This window comes from Python bivittatus, unplaced genomic scaffold, assembly GCF_059951505.1.
Source record: "Python bivittatus isolate LINGU-HERP-01145 unplaced genomic scaffold, Pbiv_v1 ctg000220_np1212, whole genome shotgun sequence".
NCBI lineage: Eukaryota > Metazoa > Chordata > Lepidosauria > Squamata > Pythonidae > Python > Python bivittatus.
Window position 1 is genome coordinate 38,327,498 of NW_028277048.1, and position 15,026 is coordinate 38,342,523.

Below are 15,026 nucleotides of genomic sequence, written 5' to 3' on the forward strand. Positions count from 1 at the left end.
GGTGATTTTTGCATTTATCTCCTTTCATGTAACTCAATATGCTGCTTGGACTTTGTTGCTGAAAACCCGCATCGCTTCTAATCCTTCTTTCCAAGGGATTTTTTTTTTAAAAAAAAGAGTAATACAGTACTATTCTTTTAAACGTAATTTGCTCGGCATTTACTCCAAGATGCTATTTGTGACATTTTTACTTTAATACTACTCTAAAAATGTATTAATTGAAAACAAATTTATTGCTTCCAAGTTACAGCACTGTACTTAAAGAGAAGGAAGAATTTATATACAATACTTTTCTAAGCATTTTTTTAAAGAAAGAAGTAATGAAGCCTCATAGATCTTTCCCCAGTGGGATATCACCTCATTTATCTTTAAATATATTTGAAATCCAATGGTTGGGGATTTACCCACATATTTTTGCAGGCTTCCATCAAATCACAGATAATCGCAAATAATTAAATAAATTACCCTTTTTGTTACAGTTCTGAAATCAAAGAGTGCAGGCTCCTGGATAGAGCATTAGTTTAGAATTGATTTTTTAAAAAAATTTGAATTACAGATTTAAGACTCCATGTTTTTCTGCTTTTCAAATGCCTCCTGCCCTGGAAATTTCAAATTCGAGGTGCCCCACTTACCTTCTGAAGAAATCAGAAGAATTGCAGCCCAAGTGAAATAGAATTTGCTGCCCCTTGCAGAAAAGATTATATTCAAAGATTGTCTTTGCATCAAATGGGAAGTCATCTGCTGCTGCCATCTCCTTCTTTGTACAATTAAAACTGTGATCTTAAGCTTCCTGCAAAAAATCCTTTCAAACCCGTTTCCTGGTTTACTAGTCACAAATGCAATATTTCCAAGACATATTTTAAACCTGACTCCCACCCCGGATCTGCTTTATTAAATATCACTGCAAGTAAGCAGCTTTATACTGTAACTCATAGCACACCAATCCTGGTGTAAGCCTAATTTTAGACAGTAAGGCTTACTTCCGAGTAAACATGCATAAGACCGTCCTGTGAAAAACAAGATACAAAGGAAAAATCGTTTTAAAAGGAGAAAGCCGTATATGCTGGTATAAAGAGGAATAGTTCTCTTTTTAAAAGAACCTGATACATAGATGCGTGTGAATATAAAGCACTGTTTCTTGCTCCCCATCCCTCCTTTCTTCTGTGAAATCAAACTATCTCCGGACCCTGCCGCTCGAGTTTCTGTCGATATCTTTTGCAAACTCGGTACAGAAAGTATATTTGTGCTAGTAAAGAGATGGATTTATTTAACGATTTTTAATTAAAGGCATTGACTTTCCGTTAACAAAAAGAGGGAGCGAAAGAGCAGGCCCCGCTTGTCTTGAGCTTTAGGTGCTGCTGGAAGAGGGAAGCATCTCGCCCAGAGTCCCTTAGAGCAGCTCGCAGGGCCGCCTTTTCGCGCTCCGCTCCAGATCTTTCTGGAGGCGCCCGGATTTCTGGGTCTGTCGGGTGGCTCAAAGGCCGCCCGCCCTCGTTGCTCTGCTGCTTTCTGGCGCGCGCGTGCCCAGCACCCCCGAGGGCCCTTATCGCCCGGGTGCACTTAAGAGAGGGCCCCAAGAATATTGGGAAAGCCAGGAAGGGTCTGTCTTGTCTGCTGCTCTTCCTCTATGGTTTCCGGGGGTCCCTTTCGCCGCCTTTACCTTTTCTCAAGGAAACCGTAACAAGGAAGCGCTTCGTCTCCTTCTTCCTCCTTCCCCCCTTCCATGCTTTGATAACAATGTGATCCCCAAGAATGATCAGGAGATCGTTCTCAGAGTTTTGGTTTTTTCAAAATGGGGGCAAGCCCTGCCGGTGAGTAGATGCGGGAAGGGATCCCCTCTCTCCGCTCCAGACGGCCGGCCCTTCCCATTCAGGAATGCGGCGCTGGGAAAATCCCCCTTCCAGGCCTGCCCGCTCGCTCCTCTTCTCCCCAACCTACCGGTGGACCTTTTGCTCCTTGCACGACTCGAAGCCGGGAAGCTGAAGAGAAGGCGGTTTCCCCTCCCGGAGGATTAAGAGGAGAAAAGAGGGCGTGGGTCGGAGCGGGAAGAAGGCAAGGAAGATGGAGGCTCCTCTTCTCCCCAACCTACCCGCGGACCTTTTGCTCCTTGAACGGCTTGAGCCCGGGAAGCTGAAGAGAAGACGGTTTCCCCTCCCGGAGGATTAAGAGGAAAAAGGAGGGCGTGGGTCGGAGCGGGAAGAAGGCAAGGAAGATGGCTGGCGGAGAACGTGCTCTGGGTCTGCAGCAGGCGACTTCCTCTCCGGCTACGAAAGCTCTGCCGCTCCGGGCGTTAAGCGGGCTTCCTCCGCCGCCTTCGCGCCAACGGGAAGCGAGGCAGCGGTCTTCTCTCGCTTTGGCCGGTACAGCGGAGGAGCCCTTTGATTTTAAGTCCTGGGTCCGAGCCCCAAGTAGGACCTGGATGGGGGGTCCGCCGGGGGCTGGCGAGGAGGGGGGAAAGACTTGTCGGGCTCCTTCCACCTCGCATGGAGCGGGAGTCGAAGTCGGTGGGGTTGGTTCTTCGGTCGCAGGAACTCCCTCGCGAAGACAGAGGCGGGGATTTGTTTTGTCTGCAGAGGCCAAAAGAAAGCACAAAAGCCAGCCTGGAACTGACGAATTTCCCTGCCTTTTCGTGCTCTTTCTGGGCCCGGCGAGAGCGGGGATTGATTTTTTTTTTCTTCCGCCCCTTTGCAACAGGAAACTAGAAGCTCTTTTGGGGGGCGCAAAGGGAGGAAGTTCGCGGAAATTAAGAAGCCTAAAGCAAAAAGGAGCCTTCCTCTATTCCTAAAGGAAGGATCGAATTGTGCCTTTCTTCTCTCCCTGATTCACATACTCCCCTTACTATAGCTTCTTTCCCCAACTTCCATTACTATAGTTCTTGAAACCGAGGATGTAAAATAAAATTCTGTTCTATACCCTATGAGGAAGGGGAAGAATTTTTAAAAATTATAATCGCTCTCTGTCCTGAGCATTGGATGGAATCTGGCTCTCTCGGGTTAATTACAGGCAATATTTCATTCATTTATTACCTGAGGTTTAAAAGAGGGAGGGGGCCAAGGCGGAAATTATGGATAACTTTCCTCCTCCCTCTGGGGGTTGGGAGGGAGAAGAGGGTGTATAGTCTGGAAAGTCATCTGCAAACCCAAAACCTCTGCCTTAATATCATGTTTTTGAAGTAGGAAAACGTGCAAAATCAAAAATCCCCCCCACTGAGATTTACATGATGTAATGTAACTAGTATAATAATGGTGTATGAATGGCAAGTGAGAGAGCTGGACAAACATTTCATCAGCAGGAAACTGGCAAAGCTTTCAGAAATAACACGTATTGGCCCGCACACACGTGCCCTCTCTTTCCACCGAATCCAGGATCTTTAGAGAGAGAAAATCGGGAACGCCCGGAACTTTGGCCAAGCGGTGGTGTGCACCACCACAGGACTGCATTCTAGGGGCTTTTCGTCTTTCCCCAGCAACCACCGCAAGACCCTCACTGGCCTTTCCCATTATAGGGCCCTGAAGTTAAGCGGGCTAAAAGTTAATTGAGAGGAAAAGGTTGGACTGCGGGGAGCAAAATGCAGAGATGTAAAGTCAGTAGTAGGAGCCTGCATCCGAACTCTTGGCCGGCTTCTTCCTGTTTCCTCTGGCCCCTGAGTGTTGAATCCTCTGGGCGTGTTAGACTTTCCTCAAAAGAGAGCAAGTCTCCCCAAAGTCCAGCTCAGCTCTGGGGAACTACACGGTCTCAACGCCATTTAAGCAGGGAGGGGAAGAGAGAAGGGAAATCCCACCCCAGGGTCTCCTTTCCTCCAGTCCAATCCTCCAGTCCCTTGAGAACCCAGCCAGGAACGGGGAGCGGGATCCAAGCAAGGAACGTGGTCGAGTCGTCCTTTACAGAGCGGCGCACCGGTGGGATGAGGGCCGTCTCTAGAAGCTTCGCTCACCCCGCCCCAGGCGTCTCTCCCCCTCGGTTGGTGACTTCCAGCGCTAGCGGGGACTCCGGAATCGCTCACACGACTCTGGAAGAGGATGGAGATGAAGCGAAAGGCGCCCTTTGGCAAAGGGATGGAGGTCTTCCTGGCCCCGAGGAGAGTTCTGGGAAGCTCAAAAGTTTGCTCCCTCTTTTGTGGTCTGGGATTTCGGTTGGTCAGCATTCGTAGAAGGACAGTCCGACTGGACGGTTTTGCAAAGGCTCTGGATCCTCCACAAAACCAGAAGGAGTGGCTGGGGATTTTGCCTGCTAAATAGCAGCAGAGCGGCTGGGGAAGCGGAGGTCTCGCCTCACACTCGCTGCGACTCCCCCCTTCTCTGTCTCTCTCACGCGCGCACACGCGGATTCTCTCACAAACACACAGATTCTCGCACACGCGCGCGCGCACTCTTTCACCTCAGGGCCTTCACTTTACACAACAATAAAAGTAGTTAGGCATCAACAACCACCTTTTCCCCCTCCCCCTCCCCATTTAACCCAAAGGGAACAAGGCAGAGAGTGAAAAAAGGCTGTTTTATCCTTCCCAGCAAGCAGTATTTCCTGTCCGGCTGAGCCTTCCGAAGAAATCAAGCATTTCTCCTTCCCTCCCTCCGTTTCTTTCGCACAAACACCCAAATTTCCCCGTGTATTTTTGCACTTACTTATTTTGCATTTCGATCTCTCTCTTTGTGTGTGCGCGCGCTCGCGTGTGCGGCACGTTTCCCTCTATGCTTCCCCTTTCCTCCCCCCCCCCCATCAACCAACCCGGCTCGCCCCCATTCAGCCAAAGAGGCTCTAATGATCGCTTTAAAAGTTCCGTTTTGTAAATCCACTCCGATTGGATATGTGCTGCCGTGGCTATTATCTAAGTTATGCCTTTCTACCCAGCTGCACACACACATCCTGGCACTAATTATGTGTTTATCAAAACAGGCACCCTTTTGACATGTCACAACATGTTTGCGGGAAAACGGCCTCTCATTCACACACACACACACACACACACACACACACACACACACACCATACCCATTCCTAAATCTTGTTTGGATTATGTTGTCTCTTGGCTATAAAGAGGATGGTGGATGACAAGCGTGATCTGAGTATGAATGTTTCTATATTTGCAGGTGGGGGCACAGAGAAAAGCATGTGTGTGTGTGTGTATGTGTGCAAATATCTGTTCATCTGTAGAAGTACATCTCATGCTAAGGTGCAGGGATTCTCTGCTGCTCCCAAAAATATGGAGGGAAAAGGGCTTATTTCAGTTCTGAAAATAACATTCATAATTCCCTTTTAATAATGGTTGCCCAAAATACTATGTCTACTTCCAATCTGCAGAAGAAACTCCAGGATTCCTTGGAATGAATGTTCTATCTGTCTTCATCCAATCCCTGTAATGGAAAGAAAGAGCAAAAGAGATTTGGCTAGGCCTGGCATCGTTTATTAAGCTTGCTTTAATTTAACCCAGATGGGCTAGTTCCTTGATAACCTCACACAACAAACACATTCAATTATACTTTCAGTGTGTGAACACACTGGGATATATTTAGCTACAAATTACAATTCTGCATTTAACAGGGCTTTAACTAAAGGTTTAGGGGGTTGAAAAGGAAGCTCTTGGATACTTTTAAAATCTTTGCTTTGAGGGAGAAAGGCTGGGGCAGAGAAATCCACACTAGATCGACTGGTTACATCTCACTACCATAAAGCGTGTCTGTGCACTAGCGTGTGCGAAAGTATGGGTGTGATTAATAAACTGCTAGGTTTGCAACTAATAAATGTGCATGTTTCAAGGGACTGGGGAGAAATCACAGTGGAAACTCTAGTGAGGATTGGTGTATAAATATCATATGTTTGTAGGATACGGACAAAAAAAATCCTCTGTAATTATAGGTGGTCATTATCTGAGTAAAGACTGACCCTTTCTTTGCTGAAAAATCACTCTTTGCTGTGTGCAACGCACAGGCAGGAACACAGTTGCTATTGGAAGATTAAAATGTGTAGTAAGCTCTTTGCAATATTGGTTTGTCTGTCACTATAAACTTTTATCTGTTTAGATTTATTTGATTAACAAATTTGTTAGTTTCTCCTGGTACATAAAGAATCTGGGTGAGGATCCCTTCCCTGACCAGGACCATCTTGCTTCATTCTAAATACCTCAGTGCAAAAAATAAATACATCTGTCTTGGGAGGAGGGGTAAGAGGAATTTAACCAATTAGATACCTTGACCTGGTAGGATCAGCAGAAAAAACAGCTACGGATTTGGGATTCTCCCATTCTCACATCCTTCCCCCTTCTTTTTTACTTTGATTGGACTGTCCAGATCAAGATATGCAGAATCTGCTTTAATCAATCCTTGTTCCTGCTAAGACCCCCCTCTTCTTGCACTAGCTAACTTTTCCAGGTTTCATCTTCCTATACTTGTAGTAGTAGTTGTTGTTGTTGTTATTATTATTATTATTTTGGAGGAATTCTAAAAAGGTTTGAATTTTTCCCTTGGGCTAATACTGGACTTAAGAAATCTGGAGGAAAAACCATTTGGAACAGAAGCCTCTTGAATGCTCTTGGCCCTTGCCGGCTTTCCTTTGAGGGAATAATAGGGTAGAAACAAGATTAAATAAAATGATCTATCCTGTTGGCATCCCCCATGGGGGTCAATTTGGAATGCCAGAGAAACAACCTTTTTCAGGCAATGAAAAACTGCAGCCGTTCTTTGCAAGATGATGATGAAGATGATGATAAGAGTAGTATGTAGTAAGATGATAGTAATAATAATGACAATTGAACAATTTAGACTACAGGATTGCTTTGGGAGTGGGAGCGTAGATCTTCGAAGAGATCTAGGGATGACACTCTGCTTTTAATTCAGCCTCCCTTTGCCAGAGTTGATGGAACTTCCTCTGGAACCGTAGCCTCACAATAACAATAAGAGAGAGTCAGGAATCAAAAGAATTGGCTCCCGGCTGCATGGTTTTGGTATTTATTCTGTGGAAGTTACTAAAAGGACTTTTTGGGGGGGGGGGGGAACCAGGATATGAAAGAGCAGTTAGCAACTCTGCTTTCTGTCCAAGCGTATTCAAAGGTGCAGCCACGGAGATATTCGCAAAAAGCCAGTTCACATACCAAATGGTGTCCCTTCCTGGAAAATGGAACCATGGGCTGGACTGCCCCTTAATGGGGAGGGGGAGAACGGTGTTCCGGGGTTGCAGGGGGAAGAGAAAGATTTCCTGAGCTGGCGCAATAAAAGGTGGTTGTCTGAGGCTAAAGGTGTTCTGTTTAAGAAACTGTCCCCACCCTGTCCTAAAGGCAAGATTTATCTTTTTGGCTGCAACAGCAGCATTAGAGTTTTTCCTGCTCTGAGGGAGCTCACAAAGCGCCCCTTAATTTGGAATTTCCCTTTTTCCTCTGGGAAAAAGGGGGGGCAGTTTTCCAAAATCGGCCCGCGACACAAGGCAAGAAGGTCTGGCAGAAGAAAGCTGGATTTTCACACTGGGCCAAGGGAAGGGCGATCCTCTTTAGCCCCACTGGTGAGAGAGCAGGCCTCCTGGATCGCCTTAGGAAAGGCAGCCAGGGTCCTCTTGAGAAAAACAAAAACAACACCCTTCCCAAAACTGAGTCCGTGAAGATTGGGTGGTGGGAGGGAAGCGGGTCCGGCTTTGGGGGGTTCAAAGCCAGGTGAAGCTTGTGCTACACCGTGGGAAGAGGGTTTCTGTTGGTTCTCCTTTTCTCTGCTCCACCCCTACCCTCCCCCCCACCTCGCTCCAGTAGGAAGCATTTTGAAGGCCAAAGTTGATTTGGCTTAAATGGGGCAGGTGGGGGGAGATGGTTTTGCTTCTTTTCTCACTTTCTATATCGACCAGAAGTTGTGTTTTCAGTAGTCGTCGAAAACAGGGCATGTTTGCACGGGGCTATTGGCAGCAAAGGCACAGCACGTGCTTGGTTCCCTTCCCCCATTAGGAAAAGGATTGGGAGGGGGAGAATGGCGAGCAAGGGATCGCAAGGTTGTCCCTTGCTTTAACTGACTTCTTGCTGCTTGGTGGAAAGAGTAGCAGATCTCGGCTGATCCTTTTTCAGTTGGAGCCGGCAATTGGCCTGGAGGCCTGGCCGCAAGCTGCACTTTTGTTACAACGCAGCACCCACACGTGTAAATTTAGGATAGGAGCCATTTAGGCTTTGCATTCCCCCCACCAGCCAGAACACGAGTATGAACTGGACGGATTTCCTCTTCCTGGCCGCCACCTCCCAATTTCCAGTGAATGTTTTGTATGCTAGAAAAATTAGGAGTAAATCTTTCAAGCCAAGAAATTGTTTCTAATTTGCTCGTTGACCAAATAGCATATGGAACAATGAACCTGACCCAAACGATTGCATTAAGCGAGGCATCCAACATACAATTACCCAAATGTAAAGATTTGCGTTCCCTAGCCCTTATTAGGCAATTATTTAGCGTGCTGCGTTAATCCATAATTTTATTTAACATACTGGGGGAGGATCCTCCTGCCCTGGCTGCTGCTGCTGCTTCTCTCCCCCCCCACACCATTTTTCCAGATGGAAGGATATTAAATTGCAATATTTTAACACATTTCCCCAGAGTGTGAAGGTTAGCTGAGGTCTGAGAATTTAAAATGATTGCATATTCATTTAGACATGAAAAGAATGTTTCCATGTTGGCTACTTTGAACAAAATTAAGAAGAGATTCTGTTATTTTTTTCCATGCCACCTTGCTTAAAAGCTGGAGTTTAGGTGAATCTCATTCCCTGTACTTTTAGTTACAACTTGGAAGGTATAAATTGGTCACTGAGTAAATATTTACAAAAATAGGAAAATATATCTTGAACATAGTCCTGAATAATGTGGAAACTGAATACTCTTTAAGAGAGCTCAGACAGATCCCTGTCCCCGAACAACATCCAGTGGAATTGTTGCTAGTGAGGAGACATTGGTGGGATGACTAAATCCAATGCAGTTACACCGATTAGTTTTAAATTGTAGGTTGAGGATCCAACGGCCAGAGGTCTGAGAGCAGGGACGGGGTTCGGAAGCCTTTTCTTCTAAATCATTCCTTAGGAAACATGGTTCGCTCACCAAACCCAAATCTTGCACATAGTTGTTGCCTAGAAAGTCAGTCTGGTGGATTCAAACAAAACTGAAAAGCAAGTTGGGTTGCCTTTCAAGGAAATGTGCTTCACACGCCTCCCGCTCTGGATCATTCCATTCCAGATCCACTTTACGGTTTCCAAAGTCACGTTTTATGGTTGAAAACAGTGTGTCTTAGCAGAACCTTTGCTTAGTTGGTTCTAGTCTAGTTCCTTGAGAGCTCGCGCGCTTTCTAAAAAACAGGCGGGATTTTGCTGACCAACCCTCAGTTCTACCAAGAAGGGCGGGGAAGGTTGGCTTTTCAGTCTCGCCGTAAGAGGGGAACCAAAGCCTCTTAATGTGTCCCGGCATAAGCAAAGTTCAGATCAACCAAGGAACCAAGCACCAAACCGGGCCAAACAGCAAGCCAAGCTTACGCAAGCCTTACTTCTGAGTAAGCACCCACTGCCTGAACGCAAACCGACTTGCGCGGGAGGGCAAGAGGCTCAGAGCATGATCCCCCAAGAAGAGCCCAGACCGATTTTCGGTGACCTGACATCTAGCATCCACTTCTCTCAGTGCTTCACCCTGAACCTGGGACACTTTTAACCTTCCCCCACCCCACACTTTAAACATTGCAAACCCCCAAGCAGCGTGGCTTAAGGGGGGGCCTCCGAACAAACCATTTGCATGCGCACGCACCCCCCCCCACAGACACCGGATGGTAGGGTTGGGTCAGGCGATTTTTCTGAATGCAACTCTAAATATTTATTTCTAACTGCATTATCTTCTGCCTCTTGTAGAGGAAGCCAGAGAGATACCGATGCTCTGCTCCAGTTAAATTAAAAACATTTGTTACCCCTGGACAGATTTTAAAAAATAGTGGAAAGGGAGAAGCTCTAACCTCTGCTGACAATGTCCCTCCGCCTATCAAAAAGCTCCATGGAGTTTCCCTCCCTTCCTCCCTCCCTCCCTCCCTCCGGGTGGCACCATTCACTTCAGGAATACAAAATGATTGCCTTAAAAAAAAACCCTCCCTATCGCCAGTTTTGTGTAAGTGAGCAGGCAGAATATGAGTTACTGGTAATTTGCCAACAGACCCCTGGTTTATACAGCACTCCTGTCTAAAGTTATGAGGGAGGGAGGGAGGGAGGGAGGGAGGGAGGAAGGAAGGAAGGAAGGAAGGAAGGAAGGAAGGAAGGAAGGAAGGAAGGAAGGAAGGAAGGAAGGAAGGAAGGAAGGAAGGAAGGAGACTGCAGAGCCAAAAGAAGTGGGCTTTCAAAATACAGAACATAATCAATAGCCACAGAATCTAAAGTCGTCTTCCATTTTTTTTTAAATGTGAAGAATAAATTGGGGGTGAATGGAATTTTTAATTTCCAACTTTTTTTAAAAAGGAAGAATCCAAAGATTGTTCCTTAATCCAAATTTTAAAAGGGTTACAAGAACAAGAAGTACGGAGTGGCTAATTTATCTATCTATTAAACCAACCCAAGGCCAGTTTCCCAGTTTCCTTTCTCTTCAGCTGCTTTCATCTGTCCCAAGGACCGTCTCTGCCTTCTTTGCCTACATTTGGCTTCTCTCTCTCTCACCCCCCACCCCCATTTCTTAATTTGGGACCTTTGGTTTCATGTGTTCACTGCATTTGTTTTTAATTTTCAAACAAAGTAATACTTAATTCCCTAGTTCAATATTAATTAGACTGAATATAGTCATCTTAAAATAAAAATAAAAACAAGCTTTAGAACAATCTGAGATTTTGCCGTTCTGGGCCTAAACCGGTGATAATATGCAGCGCTGGGGTACTTTACCCTAGGCTGGGAGACAGAAAAGAGAGTGTCAATCATGCGATGCTTCGGTGACCAGGGACAATCCCCTTTGCTGGACCGGCCTTCTTCAAGAGCAATCACTCACTTTGCATTAATTACCCTTCCATCCATTCACCACTGCAGGGCAACTGCTGCTTTCGCGGAGACCTGGCGCATTCATGACCAAACACCACCTGAAAGAACGAACACCAGCCCGGCCCCTAAACCGCTCCTCTCCCCGCCCCAACTCACAACAAAAGAGTTCTGGAACTACTGTAGCATTCTGCACTTGGAAGTTTCACGAGCCTCCCCGTTCACTTCGAAACAAACAAACTGATAACACCACCCCTCCCCCCATGAAGGCGGTGAAAGGAGTCCTGTCCTGAATCAATGTTCCTGCCAAATGTTTACCGAGAGGAGCAATCCTGTGCACTATGGCTAGGAAATCTATCCTTTTCAAAGTCAGAAGATTGGCTTTGGTGAAAATCTGCCTAAGTAGTATTTGGTCATGCAGCCTTCCTGTACATTACTGGATAAAACCTATTGAAGGCAACAGGGTTTGCTATCGGGCCATCATGGAGACTTGCGCCCTAAACTAGCAGAATTAACTTGCCACCTCCTACAAGCCAGCCACATCTGCCTGGGGAAAAGTTACGATTTCAGTGCATCTTAGACCCAATCTCTGCTTTTTAAAACTGTGGTCCTAAACCCAAAACAAGTGACTTCCTCTGGAGTGATACTGGCACTATGATTTTGCTGACCTGGGAAGGGATTCCCAGCCAGTCGGCATTTACTTCCCAGTAAATGAGATAAGGATCCTGCTGTTGTGCTTCTTTCCAAGATTTACTATAAATAAATCCAGCCCAAAGTAGCCAGCCTTACTTACTCCAGGCAAATATGTTTAGGCTCAAGCAGGATACTCTCATTCACATGTTGCAGTTTGTCTGTAACATTTGAACAGTGCTAATTCTCTTCTGTGCTACCTGAAGCGGTTATCGAAAAAGACAGAATACCCCGAGATGGCGTTTCCTCTCTTGCTTTACAGACATGGAACTAAAAGTCTTCCTTGAGACTTCAAGGTTAACACTCAAAACCCTGGAAACTGGCAAGGATTTCTTGTACAATATATCCCATACTTGTCGTAGGGCCAACGTGAGGACACTGGCATGTTCTCGGTCCACAGAAGCAGAGGTGAGGTCAGGATGAGGGACTGATATGACTAGGAAGCCATTGTCTAACTGTGTGAGAAATTTTCTGGTGAGTGAGAATTTAAGAAGGATCAGAAAGGCAATCCAGTGATGGGAATACAGAGCACATTAAAGAAACAGTTAAGTCAGCATGACGAGATGAAAACTCCAAGTTCCCATTCTTCCTCTGGGTTTCAGAAGATACCGCCTAAGATCATCTAGGCAGAGAAGTTCGGTCGCACCGTTGCTCCTGTCCCCCAGAAGAATCCACATGAATCAAAAGTTGCCCCACAGTTTTTTAGATTCTGTCCTAACTTAGGGGTGAAGTTTGACTTTCCCTTATGGGAGCATGTATGTGTGTACGTTTATACTTTACATCCCAGCGTTATGACTTTTTGTAAGGCCCACTCTCTGTGTTGCAGACAGGTCCAACCACATCTCTTCTGACCCCTTCCCACGCCTACCAGCCGATGCTCTGGCTCAGGGCCTAGATAAACAGAAAGATCGGCGGGTTGAAGACTTCGAGGCCACCACACGTGCGTGCACATACAGGCACAGAGCCTTATCGTTCTCTCACGCGTGTATGCGTATATGTATTGGATTTGCTGTCGCGAGTGTCGTTTTCCCCATTTAATTTTCGCCTGCCGAATGGCCTCTCCTATTTCAAATCTCCACTCTGAAACCTGTAGGTCCCCCGATGGCACCTTGTGTTCCCCAACCTCCAAGTGAAGTGAGTTGAAAAGCGCCTTTGCTTTCAGTTCTTCCCTCTCCACTGTCACTTTTTATGAGAGCAATTCAAGAGCCTCAACTTGCCTTTCGAGGAACCGCTCCCTCTCTCCCTCTGGCCACAAATAGGGTTCCTTTCAGAATTATATATGCCCTCGCCTGTTTTTTAAAATTCTGTATTTGTATGCTTGTAATTTCTTCTTGGAACGTACATTTATTAGCAGAACATCTATGTTTTTCAGGGTCTCCATGTATCTAAAATATCTGTAAAGTAACTGGGGCCTAGCATGTTCAGGGCTTCCTCTTGTTCGAAGACCCTCTCTTACTGGCTTGGGTGCAAGTCTGTGAAGTGTAGATGCTTATATGTATCTACAGTTACTTACAATAATTAATCCATTAACAATTTGATATAAACAGCAGCATAGTATTAACAACCAAAAAGAAAAACGAAAAAGAAAGAAACACCACTTGGAAGGGGCTGACCCAAACTGTGAATATTTTACCAGGACATAGTGGGTGGCAGATTGGGATCATTTTTCCCCCCTCTGGGTATTCAATGGGTGTGTGCTTCAGTAAACCCCATCCCCATCATCATCATCTTGCAAAATGCAAGTCCTCTCTCCCTCAGCTGAGGCGTACACATTCTCACGGAGTGTACACACACATATTCACTCACTGCTTTTTAATTTAATTCACCCCTCTAGTTAATGAATAGGTCCATTGTAATCTAATATCTCTTACGGGTTATTTTGATTTATTCTGCATTTTTAAATCAATTAGGCTCCTTTTAATTTTTTAAAAATAATCGTAATCACGAGTATAAGGGGGGCTGAAGAGAATTCTGGGCCTCCCAACCGCTGCCATGGCATCGCGGGCGCGCATGCACACACACACACGCACACACACACACACACATCCTTCAATCTCCTTCGATCACTGGAACTGACATTTCTCCTGGTTAGCTTCGCTGTAGATTCTGCCTGTGCCAAAGCAGGACGTTCTCCCGGAGTAGAGTTTTGCACACTCAAGATGGATCCAGTTGAGTCACTTGTCTGAAATCTGTGAAGCTCTGGACCGAGGCTGTAAAGACAATGGGGCATATGAAATCGACTTTTCCCGAGCATCATGTTCTACTCAGACATATAAGAAGCTTCTTCGGCTTGCATCTTCCCCGTCATTCTCTCGCATCCTTCTCTTCCCTGTCCCCCCTGTCCCTTTTAACTGCGATACATTTCCTGGCTTCTCTACTCATCCTTCGTTACTGCACCACCGAGAACCCTTAGTCCCCGATTCTGTAAAGGGAGGAGTCCCCGATCATCAATCCGCCCCCCTCCCCTTATCCCTTCGGTGACCGATGCACCAAACCTGCCTTGAATGAATGGCTTTACTTTCAAAATCGCTAATAGGGACTCAGTCCGTTTCCCCTTTTCTTTACTCCTTTTGATCCTCTCCACTCTTTGACCTTCTTTTGGCTCAAGGGACGGTAGGCTCTGCCTCGGGGGATGGGGGGAGTGTATTGGGTGTGTGTGTGCTGGAAACAGTCCCCAGCTTATCTCCTTTCATCAAACCAGCCCCGGGCCCCCTGCAAACCGCGGGGCCAGTAATTGCTTTTTTCAGGCAGCCCAGTGCGGACTGGCGAGCAGCCAATCAGCGCCTTGTTTACACTGGGTGATGGACAGCGGGCTGGGGGACTGCCAACCAATCAAGGCGTCTCCTGGAAGTGGGGAAGGAAAGACTGAAGGGGGGGGAAGAAACTAAAGCCTATGCGGTTAACCTCTCAATTGCCGGTACAAAGTCGGTTGAAGGCTTCTGGTTAAAATTGGTCTTAAGAGTGATGATATCATACAGGTAGGAAACGTGAACATGACTGTCCTATTTACAAGAAAAATGGCAATTTACCGAGAGCGGCATATATTGGTGCAAACGGCGGAGGTGGGGTGTGTGTAGGGAGTCTTAACGGAGATGTGAAGCGTGGGAGACAAAAAGGGAAAGGAAAAAACGACCTGATTACAAATAAATCTCCAGTTTTGAAAACCACAGAGGATTTTGCACGTGTTTGTGAGCAAGAACTCAGAAAAGGGACTTTCCTGAGCTTGCAAAACTCCCGGTTCAGGTGGTGGCAAAGCGATTTGTGTATTCGAATTATTTAAAGACAAATCCACAGGCGCTGAAGACTCAGTGAACTATAACAGCATACTTAGGACCTAAACCACTCTAAATCTCTTGGTATTTCGTTTGTCAAGTAACTCTTAAAAGCTGCCGGAGGG

At 46.2% G+C, this 15,026-nt stretch overlaps 1 protein-coding gene across 3 annotated transcripts in view; it reads left to right on the top strand.

The window, feature by feature from the left end:
• The window catches only part of BAHCC1 (BAH domain and coiled-coil containing 1), a 121,436-nt gene that overhangs the window by 1,703 nt on the left and 104,707 nt on the right, over positions 1 to 15,026 (top strand). The window lies entirely within an intron of this gene.